The following is a 24,329-nucleotide window of genomic DNA, read 5'->3' on the forward strand; positions in this document are numbered from 1 at the left end:
TTTGCTCTTGGATGCTCTCGCTAGGAATCCAGACACCACATGTAGCTTTTCTGGTCAATAGCTATAGTTTGATCCCAGTTTACGACTATTTGTCAGCCATCTAAGCAAGCTCTCTTGGATATCCAGACAGTTGATCTTTAGTTCCAGCCTACATTGCTTATAACAACATCGAAAACATCACGAGAATACCCAGTTGAGCTTAGTGGACTTACAGAACTGTGAGTGATAAAAATAAATTATTATTTTAAGCCATTGAGATTTGTGGTGCTTTGAAGTACAACAATGGAAAACCAAAACTATTTAAAAACTGATGATTTTTCACTAATATTTCTGTCTGGTAGGGAATATGAGACAAGTTTACAGCTAACCGAAATGAAAGAGAAGACAGCATATCAGTGAGATAGTAAGGGAAAAAAAGAACACTTTGAGATAAAGAAGGATAAGAAAAAGAAAGTGAAATCTGGTGGTGGGGAGTGATGGTAGAGGTTGAGGAAGATTTCATAGAACTACACTTTATTCTTGGCATAGTTAGTGCTACTCTTAGTGTTTAGAATTCAACTTTGTCCTATAGCCTTTGGCTTCACTTTCAATTATTTTGTTTGGCAAAAACTTACCACTTTCAAAAGAGCATTTTAGAACTTGATCTCTTGTCTAGAATGTAGGTCGATCAACCCTGACTTTCAAAGGAGAAATAGGAGAGAGAGGGAGAGGTCTTCGGTTTGGTTGCTGCCTAGAGGACAGACATTCCCTGAAACTAGTAAGGAACCATCACAATACATTATTCTAAATACAGTGAAAATGTGATGATGCAGAAAAAATACACGGCTCTGTGGGAAGAAGTCAACTATTGTATCCTTTACCAAAAGCCAGAATGCATTGGCAGGTTCACTTGACTTCAGTCAAATAAAGATAATAAAATACATTAATTTCTCATTCTTTCTCTTCTTCTCTTCCTCCCTCTCTCTCTTCCTTCCTACCTTTTCTTTTTCCTTCCTTCCTTCCTTCCTTCCTTCCTTCCTTCCTTTCTTCCTTAACAATAAGAAATTCCCTTCTAAGTCTATGGCCAAACTACCCTGAACAAGCCCGATCCAGTCTGATCTCGGAAGCTAAGCAGGGTCGGACCTGGTTAGTACTTGGATGGGAGACCACCTAGGAAGACCAGGTGCCATAGGAGTAAAAAAGAAATAAATAAATAAAAATAAATAAGAGATTGTAAGCTGGCAAGGTCATTGAAATCTGTGAGGTCAACCAAAACTTGCCTTGCAAAAAAGTTAAAGAAAAAAAAAAAAGAACCAATATGGCACATCTCCTGGCAAAATGCAGTAAATGTATAGCCAATCAAAATAAATATAAACATTAAAATGATGCAGCCTACTGCTGCATACCAACCGAATATCATCTCTCTCGGGTTCGCTTCTAAACTGCTTATTGGAAATTCTTTTGACTTAAGTGTTGATCTACCACCTTATTTTGTGTTTCTCCAATGCTTTTTCTTCTTTCTTATTTTCCTGTCTCCTATTAGAATCCAGTTTAACTCTCTCTCTTTCTTTTTTTCAAAGTATACTTGACATACAATATTATATTAATTTCAACTGTACAACATAGTAATTTGACATTTATATGCCTCATGATGTAATCACCTTAAGAATAGTAATCACCTGTCACCATACAAGGTTATTATGATCTTAGTGACTATATTCACTATGCTGTACATTACATTCTCCATGACTTATTTATTTTATAAGTGGAATTTTGTACCCATTTCTCTTCTCTTTTTTCACTCATCCCACACACCCCCGCCTTTGGCAAACATCGGTTTGTTCTTTGTATCTGTGAGTCTGTTTCTGTTGTTTTGTTTTGTTTTAAATTGTACATATAAGAAAATCATATCTTCCTTACTTGTCTGGAAGATATATGCCCAATTTATCTGTTTGCACATTTATTATTCATCACTTATAATATTCCATTCACTGCTTAGCTTCTGGAAATGCAACAGTAAATAAGTCAGGTAAAAATTTCTTCCCTCCTTTTATTTTAGTATGGGGAAAGAGGAAATAAATAAGTGCAAATTAACATATACATACTTTACAAGATATAGACTTTTGATTATCTATTTTCAGATCTTGAACTACAAAAATATTTTAAAGTAGTAATTACTTTGCAATCTTGAGATATCTTTATTTTAAAATTATTGTTGTTATTTATTTTAAATCATCTACAAGTTTTCAATTTCTTTGCAAGTTCTTTCTATGGATGTTCTATGCCATACTTCTGTGTTCAATTTTTGTGAGCTCAATGTTGATGAGTGATATATTTATTCAGTCTTTGTTGTTCTTCAAGTTTACCATTATGTATCAAGATTTTGATTTGTTTTATGCATTCTTCTCAGAATGTTTGCCTCTATCTTCCAATTTATGAATTCTCTTTTCAGCTGTGTCTAATTTCTTGTTATCTCATTGTGTATGTGTTGTATTGCTGTTGCATAAAATTGTCACACATTTAGTGGACTAAAACAATACAAATTTATTATTTTAAAATTCTGTAGGTTAGAAGTCTGGCATGGGTGTGAATGAGCACAGATTGACATGTCAATAGGTCTGCATTTTTTTATGGAGGCTGACTGCAGTCCTTGGCTTATAGACCACTTTCTTTGTCTTCAAATTAAGAAAGAGCACGTCAAGTCTTTTTCACATTGTCTCTGTCCTAGGCCAGTGGGAAAAGATTGTCTAATCTTCTCTTCACAGACTAGAGAATCTTTTAAATCTGCAGAGATTCATTTATTTGTTAGTTTGTTTGTTTTTATTGAGGTATAATCCATGGACAACATTATATTAGTTTCAGGTATAGAACACGGTAATTCAGTATTTGTATATATTGCAAAAATATCACCAACAATAAGTCTAGTTAATATCTCTCTACATAGTTACAAAATTCTTTTTTCTTATGATATGAACTTTTCAGATATATATTCTTAGCAACATTCAAATAAGCAAAACATTATTATTAACTATAGTCACCACGCTGTATATTATATCTCTATGACTTATTTATTTTATAATTGGAAGTTTGTACCTTCCCACTCCCTGCTTTTGGCATATATCAGCCTATCCTCTGTATCTAGGAATTTGTTTTCTATTTATATTTTTTTTTAATTCCACAATAAGTGAAATAATGTGGTATTTCTCTTTCTCTGTCTGACTTATTTCAATTAGCACAATGCCCTCATCTACCAAGATACACCTATGCCCTCAAATATACCCATGTTGTAATAAATGGGAAGATTTTATTTTTTATAACTAAATATTATATATATATTTACAGCTAAATTAAAATATATAAATATATATATATATACACACACACACACACACACACACACACACACACATATATATATATTTTATAGCACAGTTTTTTTGCTTGTTTATCCATTGATGGACATTTAAGTTATTCCCATATTTTGGCTATTGATGATAATACTGCAACAAAGATGATGTATATATATATTTTTTTAAGTGGTTTTTTTTTTTTCAGATAAATATCCAGAAGTGGCCTTGATGGATCATATGGTAGTTCTAGTTATAATTTTTTTGAGGAAGGTCCATACTGTTTTTCATAGTGGCTGCACAAATTTATATTGTCACTAGCAGTGTACAGGCTTTCCTTTTCTCCACATCCTCTCCAGCGTTTGTCATCTCTTGTCTTTTTGATAATAGCAATTCTACCAGGTGTGAGTTGATTTATTATGGCTTTGACTTGCATTTCCCTTATAATTAGTGATGTTGAGCATCTTTTCATGTACCTGTTAGCCATCTGTATATCTTCTTTGGAAAAATATCTGTTTAGATCCTCTGCCTATTTTTCAATCAGATTTTCTTTGCTATTGAGTTGCATGAATTTTTAATAGATTTTTAATATCCACCTCTTACCAGGGATGTGATTTGCAAATATTTTCTCCCATTCAGAAGGTTGTCTTTTTGGGTTTTTTTTTTGGTTGATTCCTCTGCTGTGCAGAAGCTTTTCACTTCGACAGAGTCTTGCATGTTTATTTTTGTAAATCTGCAAGTTTAAAGCAATTCTAGGAGCTACACCCATAGAGACATTAAAACATGAGTACTCAGCTCTATTAGAATCCAAAAACATTATTAGTCAGTTTTTTTAGCTAATTTTTACACCTTTAGATTTTATTTTTTTATGGAAATTTATCTTTCTTCTGAGATCAGCTATGTATTACATTTCTCTAATTTTACATGCATTTCTATAAGTTAATGCTATGAGGATCACCCATTCGTTCATTTTATGTTAGACTAAGCCAGTGTGATTCTAGAATATTTTCCAACTCAATTCAGTAGTATGAGAAAAGAAATAGAAAGTATTAATGGTAGGTGGTAAAGAACTGACAAAGTAGGGTTGGTAGAAGGCAAAGATATGGTGGATTCCAGGAAGTAATGGCTGTTGAAATCAATAATAAGACTTCATTTCTGCTCTGGGAAGAAAATTCTAGAAAAAATAAGGTCACTTTTGAGGAGAACAATATTGTGTGCAAAGAGAATAAAACTATTTATTATAATCCAGGAGAGAAATTTTTAGTTTATATTCTGGAAATGTTTTATCTTACTTATTTATATTTTTTGGTGATTGAATTGAAAATTCAAATGTACTTGTATTACATATTTGGAGGTGGTATGTGGAAGTCATTGACAATGAAGAAGTCTGTGAGCTAGATTTAAAAGTCATTAAGTAATAAGAGGAAACCAAATAATTTAAAAAATATGAATTTAAAAGAACAGGAGATTAGTATGTAAAGGAAACAGAACAATGGCCTTGGGGTTATTACTGAGGAGTACAGACTTTACCAATTCTTCTTAATGCTGTTAAGTGAGGCAGAGTAGAAGAAGAATCAGCCTTGCATCTTTGATTAAACTGTTATATTTATTTAAAAAAGATTCACATATAGTCATGTTTTGTCAGATTTCAAATTATAGCTTAGGGCATAGTTTCATGTTTTATACAACACAATCTCCTTTTTGTATCTTTGTTTTTGTTTTGTTTGTATAAAACACTTGGAAACAATTCTCCAAAGCAATAATTTTCAACAGAATCCAGGAATTAACAACAATGATTGTAAAAGGGGGTGAGGCAAATTTTGTACTTTATAGTCTACCACATGGGGAAAAAAGTTCAGTATCTAAAGAAATATAGGTAGTGCAATCAGAACAACCTAAATTGGCATCATGCCCCATGCTCACCAGCTGTGTGGATTTGAGCAAATATAATTATCCCTAAGAGTCTCAGTTTGCACATCCATAAATTGGGCATAATAAATAGATATTTCAGAGAGTTGTTCTGACAATTAATAGGATGATGCTTAGCAAAGTCCTTGGTACATTGTAAGTTGTCAGTATGAATTTATAATTTCATAATTATACATAATCTAAAGCAGTTTCTTAGAAGACGCCACCATCCAATTCTTGTTGATTTAATAGAAATAAGTTAAATGTCTGTGGTGCATAAAAATGAAGTGATTTTTGACATTGAAGCAATGAGGAAAATATTAAAGTAGGAAGTAAGAGAGAGAAATATATAAGATACATTTCATTTTATTGCAACATAAACTATGTGCAATTCTAAAAATGTTCAGTTCTCCATAATCTTCAGTTACCTACTATTAAGTTAATCCTATTAAAATATAAATTACAAACACTATATTACATTCAGCATATATTAATGTCACTGTTCCTATGCCAAGTACTTTCTTAAACACCAGGAATCAGCTTTTATTCTTCCTACTCTTCTGTGGTTTCTCATGGTCATGTCCTTCATGTCCACTGCTCTAGCCATTAATTCTGTTCAAAACTTCTTCATTTCCAACTTAATTTGTGCATTTATCTCTCATCTATTTCCACGGCTTTCAACATTCTGCCTTTTCACTCTTTTGTGTGAACTTCTATTCTTTCAATTACTTGAGTGAGAACATGTTGCTGCACAACGCAAACTCACAAAGTTTTCAGCAAAGCCTGCACAATAAAATTTAATTCCCTGAGCCAGTTTTGGCCCTTCACGATCTGACCACCGCTATACTTCCCAATTTATTCCCTAAAATTACAAAGGAAATGAAGGTTTGAGGAGCGTTCTGGGTATGGACTTGGTAGGGCAGTGAAAGAGATCAACAGGGGCTGGTAACTCAGGGAGAACTGGAGGGACCACGAGACTGATATGCATGCAGCAATATATCTGAAAGAATAAACATTAATGATCAGAGAGGAAGGTATTCAAATTTAAGATTTCCAAAGTTGAATGATCGCATGTGTTTTGGGGTTCAAAATGTGGCCACGGGTATGAGCAACCCTCTGGGGTTAGGATACTTTGTCTCTTCTTCTAGTTTCCAAGATGAGAGAGGTTTTCCCTAACTGTCTCCGGTCACATGCAGATACCTAATCCACCTCTTGTAGTAGGTGACCTATTTGATGACTTTGGGAAATGAAGTAAGCGTATGTGGTGTAGTCAGCTTCTTTTCTCCAAATGAGCTACCTGATTGTGATGAGCTGCTCAAACCATACATTTTATAGATGCAAGTTTTGCTCCACACAGGAGTTGCCTTGCACTATTTGTGACTGAAAGCATGAAGTCTGTGTTTTCCTGGGTTATTAGGAAGCTCATTGTTTTTCATATATGTAAGCCACATCCTCCAAAGTAGTCCTTATAGTAATGAGTTATACTTTATTCTCATCCAATTTATCTTCCGACTCGACTCTCAATATGTTCAGAACTGAAAGATTACTTATTAATTTAGTTATGATGTGTCTTCCAGGCAAAAAGTTAATATCTGATTGACAGTCTAGTTATATTCAATTTTAATAGTTATAGAGATATTTTGTATGTCCTGAAATATAATTTTATAGTCAGCCCTTAGGTCAAATTATTCTAGACCTAGCATAAAATGCATTATATGGTGTGGAAAATAATATCTTGTCAGTTCTATGCTCCTTTATATAAAAAAGGAAGGTAATTATATACCTTAACTGTTAAAATTACCTACTTTATGACATCTAGATTTATATAAAAGTTTAAAAAGGAAAAATAAAAATAAAACCCTAGGAAATTACGAGAGATTCTCTTATTTCTGTTTTCATAATCTGAGTTCAAATAACATTACCACAAATTGAAAATAACTCCCAACAAATAAATTTCCAAATATTGTGAAGGATTTCTTGAACTGTCTCAAAAATGGTGGAGTATTACTATATCCTTTGTTGTCTAAATTATTCAAAAACTACCCTGAATAATCTTACCCAATTCTCCATAGTCTCATATTTTTCAAACAAGAGGGCAACCTCAGGAAAGAGGTAGAAAAATAGAAGTGTCTGTTCTGAAGGTGGCATCGAGATAAATACTAGTGTTTATTGAAATCTTTGATGAACCTACATATAAAGCAGAAACACATAGTAATAATAACCTTAGCTAAGATTTATTTATTGAGTGCCTACTATCTGCTGGCATTCTTACAAGTAGATTAACATATTTAATCTTGAAAATATCCTCTGAGGTATATATTCTTATTATCCCCACTTGGTAGATGAGGAAACTAAGGCACATAAAGTTTAAATTATTTGCACAATGTTGCATAATTAGTAAACAGTAAAACTGGGTTTCAAATCTATAAAGTCTAACTCCAAGCCTATCTTCTTGTTGTACTATTGTATTTTCCTCCTTATATTTGGGGAGCCGTGCTTATACATCCACGCCCAGCTAGGCATAAAAATAGAGCTGCAGACAGTCACACCTGGAAGTTCTATGGCTCTCTTGGTCTTCATGCTCTTTGATGGGCAGATTTCAAAACATTCCACAAAATATGCCAGATATTTGGGGTCATTTGGTGCTACTTCACATATAGTCATGGATACTGTCCTCTCAGCTTTTTGGAGCTTGCTAGTTTCTTTATCTCTGTCCTAATGCCCTGCAGGAATGTGCTGCTATTTAATGGTGTTCCTCACCTTGCCCAATGTAATGGTGCTTGGTTATTATTACTCTTGAGGCACTGGTGCTTGGTGGGGAGAGCCCAAAGCCTCCTCTGTGAAGGAGCCACTGTCACCTATTTTTGTGTGAATTCAGCCTCAGGAGTTCCAAAGCAGTTCAGTTTGTGTTATCAGAGTCTCATAAAGTATGCTTTCAATAGTCATTTTTGAATAGCTTAGATTTAGAGAAATACTGTAAATATAGTGGTTCACGTATATCTCATACTCACACTACTTTCCTACATTATTAGCATCTTATAAAATAGTATCATGTAGTTATTGGAATTGATGAACTAATATTGACACATTATTAACTGTCCATAATTTATTCAAATTTTCTTAGTTTTTTTTTTTCTTCTTAATTTCCTTTTTCATTTCCAGATTCTATCCAGAGTAGCGCATTACATTTAGTCACCATGTCTCTTTAAAGTTCTTATGGCTGTGAGTTTGTTAGACTTTTCTCATTTTTAAAGAGACAGGAGTTTTGAGGATACTGTAGAATGACCCTCCATTGGGATTTTTGAGATTTTTTTTTTTTTTCATAAGTAAACTGAGGTTATGGAATTTTAAGAGAAAAAACACAGGTAAATTTCCTTTGTCATCACATCTTATTAGGAGTACAGACTATCAACATGACTTCTCTATTAATGTTAATCTCAAACACCTGGCCGAAGTAATATTTATCAGGTGTCTTCACTGCCCCCCATCCATACTTTACTCTTTGGAAGGAAGACACTATGCACTAATCACACATACACATCTTTGAGATGTCCCTCCCTCCGTTCTTACACATCTTTGAGATGTCCCTCCCTCCGTTCTTTGAGAGTGGAGAATTAAAATGAATGCTTCGATATTGGAGATTGTTCCTTCTTCCCCCATTTATTTACATATTTAATCACTTTATTTTATCAATATTAACTCCTGAATATTTATTTTATACTTTGGGCTGTAAATAAATGCTACAAAGCTAGTTTATTGTTTTTTGCACCAAATGTTCAATCCATGGCCAATAGGAGATCTTTCAAGTGGTTCCTGTGTCCCTTTGATATTACCCCATCATTCTGAGTGTTCTGTTGTTGTTTCATTGTTGTTTCTGGCACTATAAGATGTTCTAGAATCATCTCCTATCGGCCATTTGTCAAAGGAAACTTGTTTCTTTGTGTTGAAGAATGGCATTAAAAATCAAGATTTGTGCGCTAGATCGATTCATTGCTACTTTGGTGTTATTGGCGCTAGGCCACCTCAGCTGACAGAGTAAGGTCATCTATGTGTATACTTTAGTATCTTGGGGGGATTGATTCTAGGAACCCCCATGAACACCAACATCTGTAGATGCTGAAGTCCCTTCTACAAAATGGCATAGAACAATGCATACAGTCAGTCTCCGCGTTGCTGATTCCCAACCTCAAACTGAAAATGCTGTTCTGATCTGTGATCAGTTGAATCCATAGATAGAAAACTTGCGGATAGGGAAGGCCAACTGTATGTACAGTATAAATATTTCTATGTGCAACCGTCTGTGTCAATGTCAAGTAAACATGAGTTCATACAAATCCCTCTTACACTGATTCTTTACTTCTTGGATCATTCCAGGCTCTTCTTCTTCTTATCTTTATATTTCCACATAACAGTAAGAAAATTGACTGTAAACTTTCACCATACATTTACATAATCGTTCAATTCAAAGCATGTACAGAGGTTTCAAAATTGTTAATTCATATCCCTGATGAGAAACAACTTTATCAACTAAAATATGGTTCCTACGTACACTTCCTTTTGCCTTAATTCTTATAAACTCTACTCATTTCAATAAGTACTTCAAGTCAGCACTTTCTTCCTTTAACTCCTCAGAAGTTAAAGGAAAATTTTGTTTGCTGTAACATTCTGCGTTCTGTAACATTCTGGGATCCCCTTATCCTTAGATGATCCCCTTATCCTTAGATGGCACTTTTTATACATTGTTTTACTTTTTATGCTGTAAAATTATATGAGTTAAGAAAATACAAAGTGTCATGTATCCACCATTACAGTTTTACACTATTATCCACCATTATACACTAAAAACAAATAAACAACAACAACAAAACTTATATTTCCTATCTCCAAAACCACTAGCAACCAGTGATCATTTTACTGTCTCCATGGTTTAATCATTTCCAGAAGGTCATATAATAACAGTCACCTATTATATTAACCTTTATAGACTGGCTGCTTCCACTTAGCATTTAACATTTATCCATATCTTTGCATGACTTGATAGCTCATTTATTTTTGTTACTGAATGGTATTCCATTGTCTGTATTGCCAATCTTTAAAACAAACAAATTAAAAAAAAAGTAGTTTAGCCAGGAAAATATAGTTTATTCAGAAACAGCAGAGGAATTGCAATTTGGGACATGCAAATTATGGTGGATCATAGATAACAAAGATCCAGAGAACAAAGGAGGGAAGGAGGCTTTTATAGAAGATAGGAGGAAGTTGGGAGGCTCAGTTTTGAACAAAAGTTTATTAAAAGTGAGCTGAGTTTGGGGTTGTATGTCTTCTCATTGGCTGAGTCGTTATTGCTGGGTAAGGAGAAAATCTTTTTTTTCTTCCTGCTGGGTATGTAAAGTAAGCTGCAGTGAGATCCCTCCCTCCGTTCATTACTTTCATTTTGAATAAGGTCTTCCTGTATTCATTTTCACTGGATGTACCACAGTTTATTTATCTGTTCACCTGTGGAAAAAGATCCTACTCACTTAAAGTTATTTTTGGATATTATGAATGGAATCGCTATAAAATTTCTCAAGCAAGTTTTTATGTAAACATAACTTTTTAAGTCAGTTGGGTAGCTAAGAATGCTTTCGTGGGATTGGATAGTAAGACTATATTTATTTAGCTTTCCAGTACTGCCAAATTGTCATTCAAAGTCACTATCCCATTTTGTAGTTCCACCAGCAATAGATGAGAGTTTCTGTTCTTCCGCATCCTGGTCAGCATTTGATATTGTAAGTTTTTTTGAATTGTAGTCATTTTAATGAATGTGTAGAGATACAATCTTACTGGTAGTTTCATCTGCAATTCCACAATAAAAATGTTGAGCATCTTTTCTCGTTTTACCATATTTTGTATCTTCTTTGGCAGAGTGCTTATTTAGATCTTTTGCTTATTTTTTAATTGGACTGTTTGCCTTCTTATTTTGACTTTAAAAATTCTTTGTATAATTTGGATATAAATCCTTTATCAGATATGCATTCTGCACATATTTTCTCTCAGTCAGTGACATGTCTTTTCAATCTTTTACATATCTTCCAAAGATTAAAATTTAAAATTTTAATGAAGTCTAAATTATAAAATTTATTTCTCATATATTGTGACTTTAATGTACCTAAAAACTCATCATCAAACCCAAGATCACATATACTTTCTCCTCTGCTTTTCTAGAAATTTTAAGTTTTGCATTTTAAATTTATCTACGTTCTATTTTGAGTTAATTTTTTAAGGATAAGGTGTATGATGACTATGTTCATTTTAAGCTTTTTTTAAAAATATGAACATTCAGTTGTTCCAGCAGCATATATTGAAAATACCATTTTCACTCCATTTAATTGCCTTTACACTTTTGTCAAATTCATTTTACTACATTTGTGTGGATCTATTTTGGGGTTCCCATTACATTCCATTTTGTTGCATATTTCTTTTTTTTCACCAATACTACGCTATTTTTATGACTATAACTTTACAGCAAGTCCTAACATTGGGTAGCATCAGTCTTCCAACCATCTCTTCCTACCTCTACCTCTGCCTTCTCCTTCTCTCTGTCCCCCTCCCCTCTGACCTCTTTTCCCTTTTCTACTCCCCCGCCCCTCCCCTTCTTCTTCTTCTCCTCTCCTTCTCTCTTCTCCCTCTCGTCCCCCTAACCCCTTCCCTCCCCTCACTCCTCCTCCTCCTGTATTTTGTCAGCTCTTTTAGTTCTTTGGCTTTTCCACTTAAACTTTAAAATCATCTTGTCATTATTTACAAATACTTTTCTGGATTTTTATTGGGATTTTGTTAAATCTATAGATCAAGTTAGGAAGATTTGACATGTGAACAATATTGACAACTCCAATTAATGAGCATGGAATACCTCGCCTTTCATTTAGTTCTTCAATATCTTCCCTCAGTGATTTTTATAAAATTTTAAACATATTTTCCTTACCTTCATTTCAGTCTCCAGTTGTGAGAACAGTGGCACAACTTGCTGTAATAAAAAAGAAGGCCTTAGGGATACATATTCTATCCTTTTTGTTTCCAGGCCCTTGTTCTGAGGTTTTTCTTAATGTACACCAACTTTCTCCTCCTATATGATGAGTTTTTTTCTTATGTGATCCAATACCTAAAGCCCTTTCCAGTCAAGGCCAGACATCCTGGTATCCTGTGATGCACACAGCTGATTTTCCAGCAAAGTTTCCCGATGTGCTTGCCTGAACTAGTGCCTTGGTACTGTTGTTGCATCTTGGTCAATAATCTCCAAGTCACAATAGCTATGACAACTATCACTAAGAAAGAACTTTATAAATGTTTATAAGACGAATTGATAAATTAATGAATGGACATTCTGAAAATTTATGAAAAAGAGATGTCACAAAGTGGATTTGAGTCACTCACAATTTTAACCCACTGTAATTTTTTAACCAGAGCTGATTCTGGCAGTTCTCTCACAATGTTTTGTTTAAACTCATCTCTGTGCTGACTTCTCCAGGGCAAAGGCCCTACTCCCAACATTCACACTTATTACTGACTTTACAAAAAGTCTTACTCTTAATTCTCTGTCTGGTCCTCCTCCATTTTTACTACTTCACTCTTTCAAACTTTAATCCATCAGGACATATACATGCTATTTTTATAAAACTAATTTATAGTTCTTGAGAGTTATTGTTAACTATAGTCAATTCTTGTGCATATATTGTTTTTCCTTAGCAGATTTTTTAGAAACTTCTTCCAATCTACATTTTCTGAGTTGGTCTAACTATAGCAGTTTTCATATTTAAATATACAATAAATAATTTTTCAATGGATTATCTATTCTCCTGCCAAAAGAGTAACTGCACAAAGAGTCCAGCTGCTCTGATTAAAAAGTACAAATCACTTTAGTTAGCATTGAAAAAACGAAGTTGTCTTACCTTTTTTATTTTTATTGAGCTAATCTTTAAATTAGTGAGTAAGGCATAGTCAAGTTTCGGTTATAAAGAGAGTATTTATTTCAAGATCTTAAAAATGTAATCAGGACTAGTAGTTCATAAAAAGTTTTTTTGTTTACAATTTCCTTATTTCTTGTTTACTTTTAAACTCATCTCACTTCCATACAAATTACAAGCCAACAGAATACTATTTAAATTCATACATTTGGTATTCTCCAAATTGTAGAAGACCTGAAGCCCAAATACAAAAAATTAGAAAATAGATATTAAGTTTGGTGGAGTTATTGCACCATGTGCAGACTTTAGAATGCAGTAGAAAGCTGGAAAAAATCTTAATTGACATAGAGAAGTACGGAGCAGCGTTTGTAGTGGCTGCCTCCTGATTTGGATGATCAAGGCAGGTCTGCTCATCTAATAATGAATTGAGGTTGGCCGCAATGCCAGACACATCTGTATTCAGCAGCATGCCAGCACTTAATATAATAACTGAGTGTTGTTTAGAATGTCACTCACTTCCTTACTGTTTGGGACATTTGACAAAGTTATTTAGTTCTCTTTTATTCAGTAATCCCTTTCCTTATTGCCTCACTGTGGTACCTGTCTTGTATTGCTATTAAATACTATCAGTTGAAAAAAATAGAGAAAAGTTTAATTATAAAGGCCATGTTTCTCTTTGCTTATTTGAAAGCAGGAGTCAGTAAGCTGTAGTCAAATCCAGCCCGCCACCTGTTTTTATTATAAAATTTTGTTGGAACACAGTCATGCTCATTGGTTTATGCATTGTCCATGATTGCTTTGGCATACAGTGGCAGTTGTGGGAGAGACCATTTGGCCAATAAATATTTACTGTCTAGATTTTTTTTTCAAGTTTGCTCACCACTGATGTCAGAATTTGACCAAAACGCACATTTTACATAATGGTGAGTTAATAATATTTTATTGTCCTAGGTTAATAACAAAAAGCTCTACTAAATATTTGCATAAAGGCACTAAGAGTAATTAATATAAAATCAATTTTATATTGTTATCAACAATAACGTTTATATTTATACTTTTAAAACTATTATTGTTAATCATTTTGGTTAAACAAATAGTTTAAGAATGTTATGTAAACAATGTAAAAATCTTGCTTTCTCAGTTTTTGTTTTTCTAAAGAGTGTTTTGCTTGAATTTATAAACAAGATACCATTTTGTTGTCAATTTTTTTGTATCTTTGTATCATGGGTTTGACCACACCGTAGGCCAATGTCTCTTCTTATTGAAAAAAAGTATTAACCGTTAGTGTCCAGGACAAGGTGATATTTTAAAGGGAAGTCTACTTATAGTGTTCTTTTTCATTTCAAATTCTGCATTTTATACAAAACTATAACTGATGATTTCAAGTACCAGTTTAAAACCAAGAAATAGAAATCTAGAAATGAAGAACATTCTAAATATGCTGAATCTCAAAAGCTAGCGAATGAAATCTTTGAGTAAAATAGTTTCTCAGCTTCTGTGAGCTGAGACTTCTATAATACCCAAACTATCTATAAAATATCTTATATCCCTTCACTTTATATTTTAAACTCTGAATTTTTCATCTCAAGTCTGAAACATTTTTTTTTTTTTTAATTTCTACTATGGCTAGTATTTGGCTCATAACAGGGGAGACTAGAGGTCTATCCTTTAATAAGGTTATACTTTCCATCTCACTTTTACTTTGACTTCACCTTCTATGACTTATTCCAATTTCTTGTTATTTCCTTTTGTTTTGTATATATTTTAAATGTTAATTCTACCACTCAGAGACATCCATTTATTACCTCTTCTTTTTCTTCTATTTCTTTGTCTTTTCTGTTCCCTTTTAATCATATGAGGGGCATCTGTTTCTTCTCTTCTTCATATATCAGTTCTCATTGTCGCATTTCATTGGGTCTGAAAGATTTTTGCTTAGCTGCTATACCAAACTCCCAAATTGCTCATAGCAACATTACAAGATAGATGGAAGTGTACTGAATGTTGTCCTTTCATACTTGAAGCAAAAAAAGTTTTGACTCTGAATGGTCAGGCTTGGATCCTGAGCCAGGTAAATGTCATTGAAATATAGAAACTATGCTTAGAGGAAGGTCAGAGGCAATGTTCTTTTGTCAGAAAAAAATACTGTCTCATAAGAAAGTATGATGGACAACAGAAGAATGATTGTCCATTGCTGACTATTATTGCGTAGTGTTTTAATTATTGTTTTTTACATACCTTTCCTTCTTTAAACCTTTATTTCTCTAAGGATACAATATAAGGCTTATAGTATCTGTTTTTCCAGTGCCTAGTGTAATGTTAGGCATGTGATAGAAAAATCAACAGATTTTTTGTTGAGTAAATAAACAAGGCATTCTCACTTGACGATTTATTTGAGAAAAAAACGAGTAATATAAAAATAAAAAAAAAAAGCATTGTCTCATTTGCTATTTGCCATTGCATCTTTTTTTCCCTTTGCCAGTCTCCATAACAAAGTACATTAGCGCACCGGATTACAGTAGTGTTTTATCCATCCTGCTTAACGTAATTCAGAATCCAATGCCAGCCCATTGCTCAAAAAATAAAATATAACAATGATAGATTTCCCGTGCATTTTCACTATCTCTCAACCAGAAAGGGACTATAATTTATGTGCCAACTTGGACTCATAACTCTTTCCTCCAGGGTACTCAGATTTTATCAGTACTCTTGACCTTTCTCTTCTAATCTAACAGACTAGAAACTTCATCTTAACTTCCACTTGGCTGTCAATTCTAGCAGACTCTCTTATTTTGTGCTAGGTCTCTTGCCTCACAATCAACCTAGGATAACCCTATCATGAGCCACGTTTGCTTTCTCATCTCCCTTCTTTGCCAGTTTCCTACAAATTTGTCACTTGAATAGAGACATGGTGAATACTTGAGTGCAACTATATCTGGATTTATACATAATTTTAGAGTTAGCGTTCTATAATGAATCATTTCATGTGTTTTTCCTCCAATCAAATTTCTAATGACACTACCAGTTCGTATTTTTTCAATAAGCCAGAATAACTTCAAAACTAACCATACTAAACACAGTTGCTTTTCTAATAGCCCTTAAAGGCTACTCTACTCTGATATAAAAAAAAAAAAAAGTATTTTTTTAAATACTTAAATCAAAATAATTGTCCAAAGAGCTCAGATAATAGAGAGCTCACAGACAACAACTGAAATACAGACCCTATTATGTTAATTTATCTTGGATACTGTTCTATTATCATTAAGCTTTAAACAAATGGAATTAAAAACAAAGAGTAACTGTTTAAGTCCAAGTTCTGATGTGACATTTAAGTAAGTCACCTGTCCTCTTTTTCCTCTTCTATAGTTACAACAGAATGTTTCAGAAAAATATAATATACCTAGTGGGACTTTTCATTTTGTCCCAGACTTGAGGGTTGTGGCACTCAGTTAAAAATAAGTAACACTGCATAATCCATATCTAAGGCAAGCAATTAATAATTGGTGCCAGATACCACCTTATCAAGAAGTAGCAAAACAGCTTTTACTATCGTTAGCCATTACCCTCAATGTATATTTTAAAAAGTGGGGAGGGTAGAAGGGTAAGGAATCCTAAGCGTCGTCAGTGCCCTAGGCTGTGTGGGGAATGCAGTGTTTATGTTGAGGAACAAATGAGCGATTAATGAGAGCATCATCCATGGATGGATGACTATACAAAGCAGTGGCTAGCCATGCCTTCCCTTCTGAGATGTCACCTTAAGCAACAGGCTTCTCAGCATTCTCTATGCCTATCTCACCAGAGAGATACTTGGAAACAGATGGTAGAGGAAAACATGGTGTAGCAGTGACTGTCTGCAGACCCAATTCTGGGTATGGCAAGATTGTGTTAGGTTCTTGTGGACACTGCAGAAAGTACCTACCTTGAGAAGACTTGGCAATACTATGTTCAAGAGAATAGACTACAAATGTGGGCCCCCAGCAGCAATATTGAATGGGGAGTTCTGAAGAGGGTAATAGAGAAGAGCTTTAAGGTCCAACCAGGGGACTCTGCAATGGGCCATCCTGGCAAAGCCTTCCAGAATCCTCTCTACAGCACTGTTTTTTTTGACATCTTCTGCTGAAGAGTATTAATGGAAAGTTGCTGTTAACTAGAGAATCACCAAAATCAATACAAAGGGGATCACAATAGTTCAAAAGGATCTCCATGTTTTTATACCCATCTCTTTAAACAGTTCCCACCAGTAAAAGATATGAAACCAAACAGAGAGAAAGAAGAAAGATTAGCTTCATACTCACTTTTAGCTTAGTGCTTCCCAGGCTGTAAGTCCAGCCTGGGTTGGGTGAAGGACCTAGCTCTGAATTGAATATGATATTTAAGTTTTACACTAAAAAAGATTAGTTTTAATTACTGGAAACTACTGGAAAGTAATGACTTGACATCTGCTCTAGATCTCATTCTGTGATAGGAAAGATTCAATAAAGCACAAAGTAATGAGAAACAAAAGTAATAAAATATCATGTGTATACTTTATACGACATAGAGTAAAATGTGAAAAAGGGTCTCAAATAAAAGTTAGGAATCTAAACTGTAGTTTTGGCTCTACTCTCAAATCTTTGGGCAAGTCACTTCTCTCTGTGGCTTATTAGGAAATTGGACAGAACACTTTCTACCTTACCAAATCACCCAAACTCTGAAAATGATAAGATATATTGCCATGTATGTCATCATGTAGCTGGCACTTAATGAAGTTAGCTTCATTGCTGCATAACAAATTACCACAAAGTTAATGGCATAAAACAATACTTACTTATTAGCTCACAGTCCTGTAGGTTAGAATTTGGGGGTGGGTGCAGTTGAGCTTTCTGCTTAGCATCTGACAGAGGACAAAGTTAAGGTGTCAGCCAGGCTTGGATTTTACTGGGAGGCTTCAAGGAAGAATCTTATTTAGGTTGTTGTCTAAACTCCATTCATTTTTTTGCATTTATAAGACTGAGGTCCTCATTTACTTGCTGACAGCTGAAGGCCATTCACAGCTCTTAAAAGCTACCTGCATACCTTGTTATGTGTTCTCCCTCTTCAAAGCTACTTGCTACACTTTGAATCCCATCATGTTCTGAATCTCTGACTTCCTCTTCCATCAGCCAGAGAAAGTGTTCTATTTGTAAAGAGCTCACCTGACTGGGGCAGGCCCACCAGGTTCACCCCTGTATCTTAAGATTAACTTATTGGAGACTTTCATTATATGTGTAGAAAAATCCCTTCACAGAATTTGCTGTTTGATTGAATAAGCAGGGGATAGGAATATTGGGGGGAGGAGGGGACACTATCTTTAAAGTTCTGCTCACCACAATAAATAGGCATTTAACTTTATTTTCTAAATTATCATACCATAAAATTGACCTTTAACAAATAAGCTTTTAATGATGAAATAAATAAATGGTAAATGTGAGTAGAAACAGAAAAATGCATTCTATTTATAAATGAAATAATTAATTTATGTAACTATGTATTAGCTTGCTTTTCACAGTCTCGATTATACAATGACTCCTGATGAGATTTGGGTAAATATCAGAGTGTGGAAGGAAATAATCAGAGAATTCAAAAATTCAAGTGTGATCACATTTCTTTTCTTAGATGGAAAATGTGAAAAACTGAAGTAGACTCCCATAGTAATTTCTGCTTGTACTTAAAAAAAAAAAAAAAAGACAAAAACAAAAACAAAAACTCCCCACGATGGATAAACTACACAGGCATTAAATTTCAATAAATGACCTATTCTTATACAATACTTTCACAGAAAGACTTTTTCGTGAACAAACTATTAGGGATCTCAGATAGAGAGTAACTACTCTATCTAATTATAGATTATATGCTAAAGTGAGGGCTAAATAATTCAAGTTTTCGAGTCACAGATATTCAATGATCATGTGTGTGCTCGTGTAACGCATTTTACAGCTTACGAAATGCTTTTGCATACCTTACCTCTTCCTTTGCTTTACATAAAATTAATCTGTACTAGTTAGCTCCTCCAATCTCTTTACTTTCCAACTATTCTGTAAATTTGTTAATGTCACGACTTTCTTTAAAAATATAGAAAGGCATATTTTTCGGAAGCTCACATTTACTTACTTTCCAAATGACTAAATTTTAGGTGTGTCTCAATTAAACTTGAGAGCATCTACGTCATAATCTTAGTGGGCCGGCGATTTCTTGTCTATGTTGGCGTTGCTTTGTTTTGTTTCTCGTACTTTTTTTTTTTTTTTGCAAAGTTTCAGGGCACCTTTGTCCAATTAACAGTTTGTTTGTTTGTTTGTTTTGTTTTGTTTTTTTAAGTCTCTAACTGCTCGGACACGGGAACCAGGAATGGGGCAGAAGTGGGGAGCCCTTACTCCGTCTCCACTTTGACACATTCGTGCACACGGGGTGCCCAGGCACCTGCAGGGAGCCAGCACTGTGCACAGCACACACAGAACAGCTTCTACCTTTGTTCATAGACCGGATCTGTAAGGAGTAAAAGAAACCGAAATGAAACACAACTAAGAGCATACCTGATCCTTTAAGACATTTCTGTAGACTCTAAAGAGAGTTTAAAAAAAAAAAAAGTCTGAAGGCGAATGCTGGCGGCATGGCCCTGCTTTAGGGAAGGTTCTCTACTAGACCCAAACGGAAACCCTGAAGTCTGTAGAGAGAAGGGGTGCCTTGCCTCCCCACCTGACAGGAGCATAAGTCAGGGCAGTGTGGAATGTTGTCCATCAAAATCCACACTCTTAACGATTATTTTTTTAGCCTAAAGTTTATTCTGTCAGCACATGCTTCTGTGAAGGTGGAAATCTCTTAAGTAGTCAATAAGCTTATCTCTAAAGTTTGACATCAAGAGGACTGTTTTGTCCTCCTAATTTCTGCTTCTTTAAAAGTTTCCAGCACACAGAAACTCTGGTATGTGGATGGGAAATGGTTTGCATATGCTGAATTTGGAAGCACATGGAAAATCAAGAGAGAAAGAAGTTTTTGGAAACAGCACAAGGAAAGACAGTCTTGGTGACAGAGCATGGATCAGGGACTCTCTCTCAGATATTGTGTATAAGCGAGTCTATGTCCTTGATAATCTTTGGATAAAAATTAATGAATTAAAGCATAGGGCCCTAATTTGCATATAGCATGCCATAGAAATGTTTAACATCAACTATTAATAATGCTATAAAATAACTAAAAAATAAGAAAGAAAGGGATGAGGAGAGTAAAAGAGAAGGGACATGACGTGGCACTAAAGGAGTCTGCCTAGAGTACAGACAACCAAGATCCAAGCCTGTCTAGGCTACCTTCCAGATATGAGGACTTGGGCAAATTTCACAACCTTTTTGAGACCTGATTTTCTTACCCGAAAAATAAGTTATATTTCAAATACTGTTAAGTTTCTGCTACAATTATTTTGATATAGTAAAGAAAGATGAAGGTGGCCTATTTAAATGCACAGTGATTTTTTTGACACTAGCACGTAGAAGACAATTTTTATCATTTTGTAGAACCTCCATCACAATATGTCAACAAAATAAAAGATCTATGTGTTATCCAAAACCATCTTGACCATAAAAAATATTGGATCCTTTGGATTGTTAAATATAGAATCAAATTCTGAGCTTAAAATTAGTAATATGTTATTTTTAAGATGTTAAGCAAAAAGATTCCTCTGTGGACACCAACAATAAATACTGCAAGTATTTGGTTAAAGGACTGCATAAAGTCACATTCTGGTTTGTCTACACTGTGCTGTGACAGTCCATTCTGATCAGCTAGAGTCTGCTGTAGAAAATATGGGATTTCATCACTCCATGTTGTTCTAAATATATCTACTTCTAATCATTAAAAAAAAAAAGTTGAAGAATGTTGGTGAGAGCTGGAAATTTTTTTCATTTCTTGAATTTTTACTAACAGACCCATCACTTGGAAAGTGACAGAGTAGGACAGGTATGAGCATACATTTCTTAAACCTTCAACTATTTGGCGAATTTCCTGTTCTTAGAATATACTCACTTTATAAAATTTCACCTCCCTCTTTCAGTGGTTTATTTTATCACCTTAGCTTCCTGGTTTAAAGCATTCAAAGAGTATGAAGTAAAATAATACTGAGACTGAAACGTGGAATAAAAAGATAAATAGAAAAGTGTCTATTAAAAAGTAGAGCCACAATTACAAAAAAAAAAAAAATCTAGAGGAATTGGTAATCACAGCATTAAAGTTACCTTTCTATTTGAATTTGGAAAAGCTATGTAAATGTTAAAAACCACTTAAGTTGACTGGCGAATACATTTCCTTTGATAATTCGTTAAGTCCTTCCTTTACTGCATAAAAATACCAGGGTCTAGGTAGAGTAGGAAGCAGGTGGGAAATCCAGTGAACAAATAGAATTGCAATTTTAAAAATAAATGTTGGTGTTTCTATTGAAAAGATACATTCTAAAGTAGATTTTATATTATATAAGAATAAGACAAATTTTTCCTCTTTTTGTAACAAAAACAGCTTTTATGTGGCACTAATAATTTATTTTAGGAACAAAATATCAGAAAGAGTTAACTTTTTAAAACAAAAATACAATGAATAATATTTAAAACTTGAACATCTAATTTTTTATTAAAATTAAAACAAGTTAAGATCATGGAAGATAAAGGTGTCTTAGCCTTTGATAAGGATGGGAAGTGATGGGAATGATAGCAAATAAATTTTATTGGAACTACTGTAGAGCTTCTATAGAATTACAGACTATAAGTAATAGAATTTGTGGTGGGTCTAATGATGCCACCTTCCTCCAAATGCTCCATGTGGACATTAGCTTGTCCATGTCTCAATCCTCAGAACCTGTGAATATGTACTTTACAAGGTAAGTGACTTCACAAATGTAATTTAAGTGAGGATCTTGAAATAGGGAAGTTATCTTGCATTATCTGAATTGGGCTGATCCAATCACAAGGATCTTTATAATGGGAAGCAGAAGAACTAGACTTGGTAGTAGAAGATGGGAGGATGAAAGCAAGATGTTTGAGTGATGCAGGAAGGGGTTGAGATTCAGGTGGTCTCTGAGAGTTGAAAAGGTAAGGAAATGGAGCCTCCAAAGGAATGCAACCCTGCTGACATCTGGGCTGACTTCTGACCTCCAGAGCTACAAGAGAATAAATTTGTCTTGTGTGGTAACCAAGCTTGTGGGGATTTACTGCAGCAGCAATAGGTAACGAATACACTAATATCAGTATTTCTAGCACTTTTTCTTGGTGAATATTTCATAAATAAAATGCTGGCTAAAAAAATGATCATTTTCAGGGGAGTTTTCTGGGACTTGGGAAGAGATTTGTAACTCAAGTCACAATTAAAATAATCATAGCTATCATTATCAAGCACATTCTTATGTCTCAGATGCTCTTCTAATCTTTTAATTACATTAACGTATATAATTGAATTCTCACACAATTCTGTGAGTTAAATGTTGATGTCTACTTTATATAGATAAAAAAATTAGGTCCAGAGAAGGAATTAAGCTGGTCAATAGTAGAATTTTCAAATGCTGCTGCTGTACGTGTATTATCAGGGGGGAGAGTGTAAAAAAGAAATAAGCTTTTTCTATCCCAGAACAAAACAAAAAAATACTTTGATTTTTGTCAATATTTGTTACCTGAGGAAAAAAGCTGAAAGGATGCTTTTCATTAATTGTGGGGTATCGTCAATGATGCGTCTAAATATCTCACTGTAAAGCTCATCTGTAATGTAATGTGACATTAGAAACCAATCTACTAGGCAATTCTAATTTTTCTTCTATTATGGGTCTGTCAACAAGGGCAGTTTTATGGCATATTTATAATCCTTTATATTTACTTCACAACTGTATTTAGGTATCCCAAGATTTAGTTTAGACATATGTCTGTGTTATATTACAATGGCAGCTAATTTTTAAAACAATATTTCTAAATTCCAGCTTCTATAATATTGTTTCAATCTTTCTATACCATTTTACCTTCAATAATTCTTGATAATAGCAATAAGGTTTCAACTTCAATGTATTCAGAATGTCTCAGTATTAAAAGAAAAGCAGCCCAGCAACTCCATACATATGTATAATTATTCCTTAGAGTTCAAAAGATATAAGGCAGTTTGTATGTCTTCTTGAGAGAAGTGTTCGGTCCTCTGGCCATTTTTTAATTGGAGTATTTGTCATTGAGTTGTATGAGTTCTTCACATATTTTGGTTATTAGCCCCTTATTGGAGGCGTTGATCATAAATATCTTCTCCCATTCAGTTGGCCACCTCTTTTTTGTTGTTGTTGATGATGGTTTCTTATGCTGTGCAGAAGCTTTTTAGTTTGATGTAGTTCCATTCATTTATTTTTGTTTTTACTTCCCTTGCCTTTGGGATCAAATTCATGAAATTCTCTTTAAAACCAAGGTCTATGAGTTTAGTACTTATGTTTTCTTCTATGCTAAGTGAAATAAGTCAGACAGAAAAAGTTGAGAACCATATGATTTCACACATATATGGGACTTAAAACTAAATGCAACAAATGAACAAGACAAACAAACAAAAACTCATAGGCACAGACAAAAGTTTAGTGATTACCAGAGGGAAAGAGGAAGAGGAGAGGTAGAAAAGGGTAAAGGGGGTGAAACATGGTGATGGAAGGAGATTCGACTTTGGGTGGTGAACACACAATGCAATATACAGATGACGTATTATAGAATCGTATACTTGAAACCTATATAATTTTATTAACCAATGTCACCTCAATAAATTAAATTTTAAGAAAAGATATAAGGCAGAGGTTATTTTAATGACTTCAAATGAGAGTTCACAACTGCCATAATGTTTTATGACATCTCTAATTCTTATTTTTTGGAAACCAATAATCATACAAACGATACATTAATTTGATGAATACATGTATCTAAAATACATGATTTTGTGTATATTATAAATACATTATAATTCCAATTTATTATTTTTCAATATGAAATAGAACTTTTGAGCTGACTGGATACTTTTTTTCAGCTTCTCAGAGCATTCTCTACCAGGAAGAAGGCTGGAGACAGATGGCCAATTGTTTGTTCTTCAGATGATCTTTTTTCTAGACTCCGTGTAGACAATCACTTTTCCTTAAACATGCAGTTTCCTCAGACAG

At 34.0% G+C, this 24,329-nt stretch overlaps 1 pseudogene; it reads left to right on the top strand.

Moving 5' to 3' along the window:
* Window positions 1-1,055: 1,055 nt before the first annotated feature.
* On the top strand, window positions 1,056-1,174 carry LOC120584502 (uncharacterized; annotated as a pseudogene).
* Window positions 1,175-24,329: the final 23,155 nt, after the last annotated feature.

The sequence above is a fragment of the Pteropus medius genome, unplaced genomic scaffold (genome assembly GCF_902729225.1).
Source record: "Pteropus medius unplaced genomic scaffold, Ma_sr-lr_union100, whole genome shotgun sequence".
NCBI classification, from domain to species: domain Eukaryota; kingdom Metazoa; phylum Chordata; class Mammalia; order Chiroptera; family Pteropodidae; genus Pteropus; species Pteropus medius.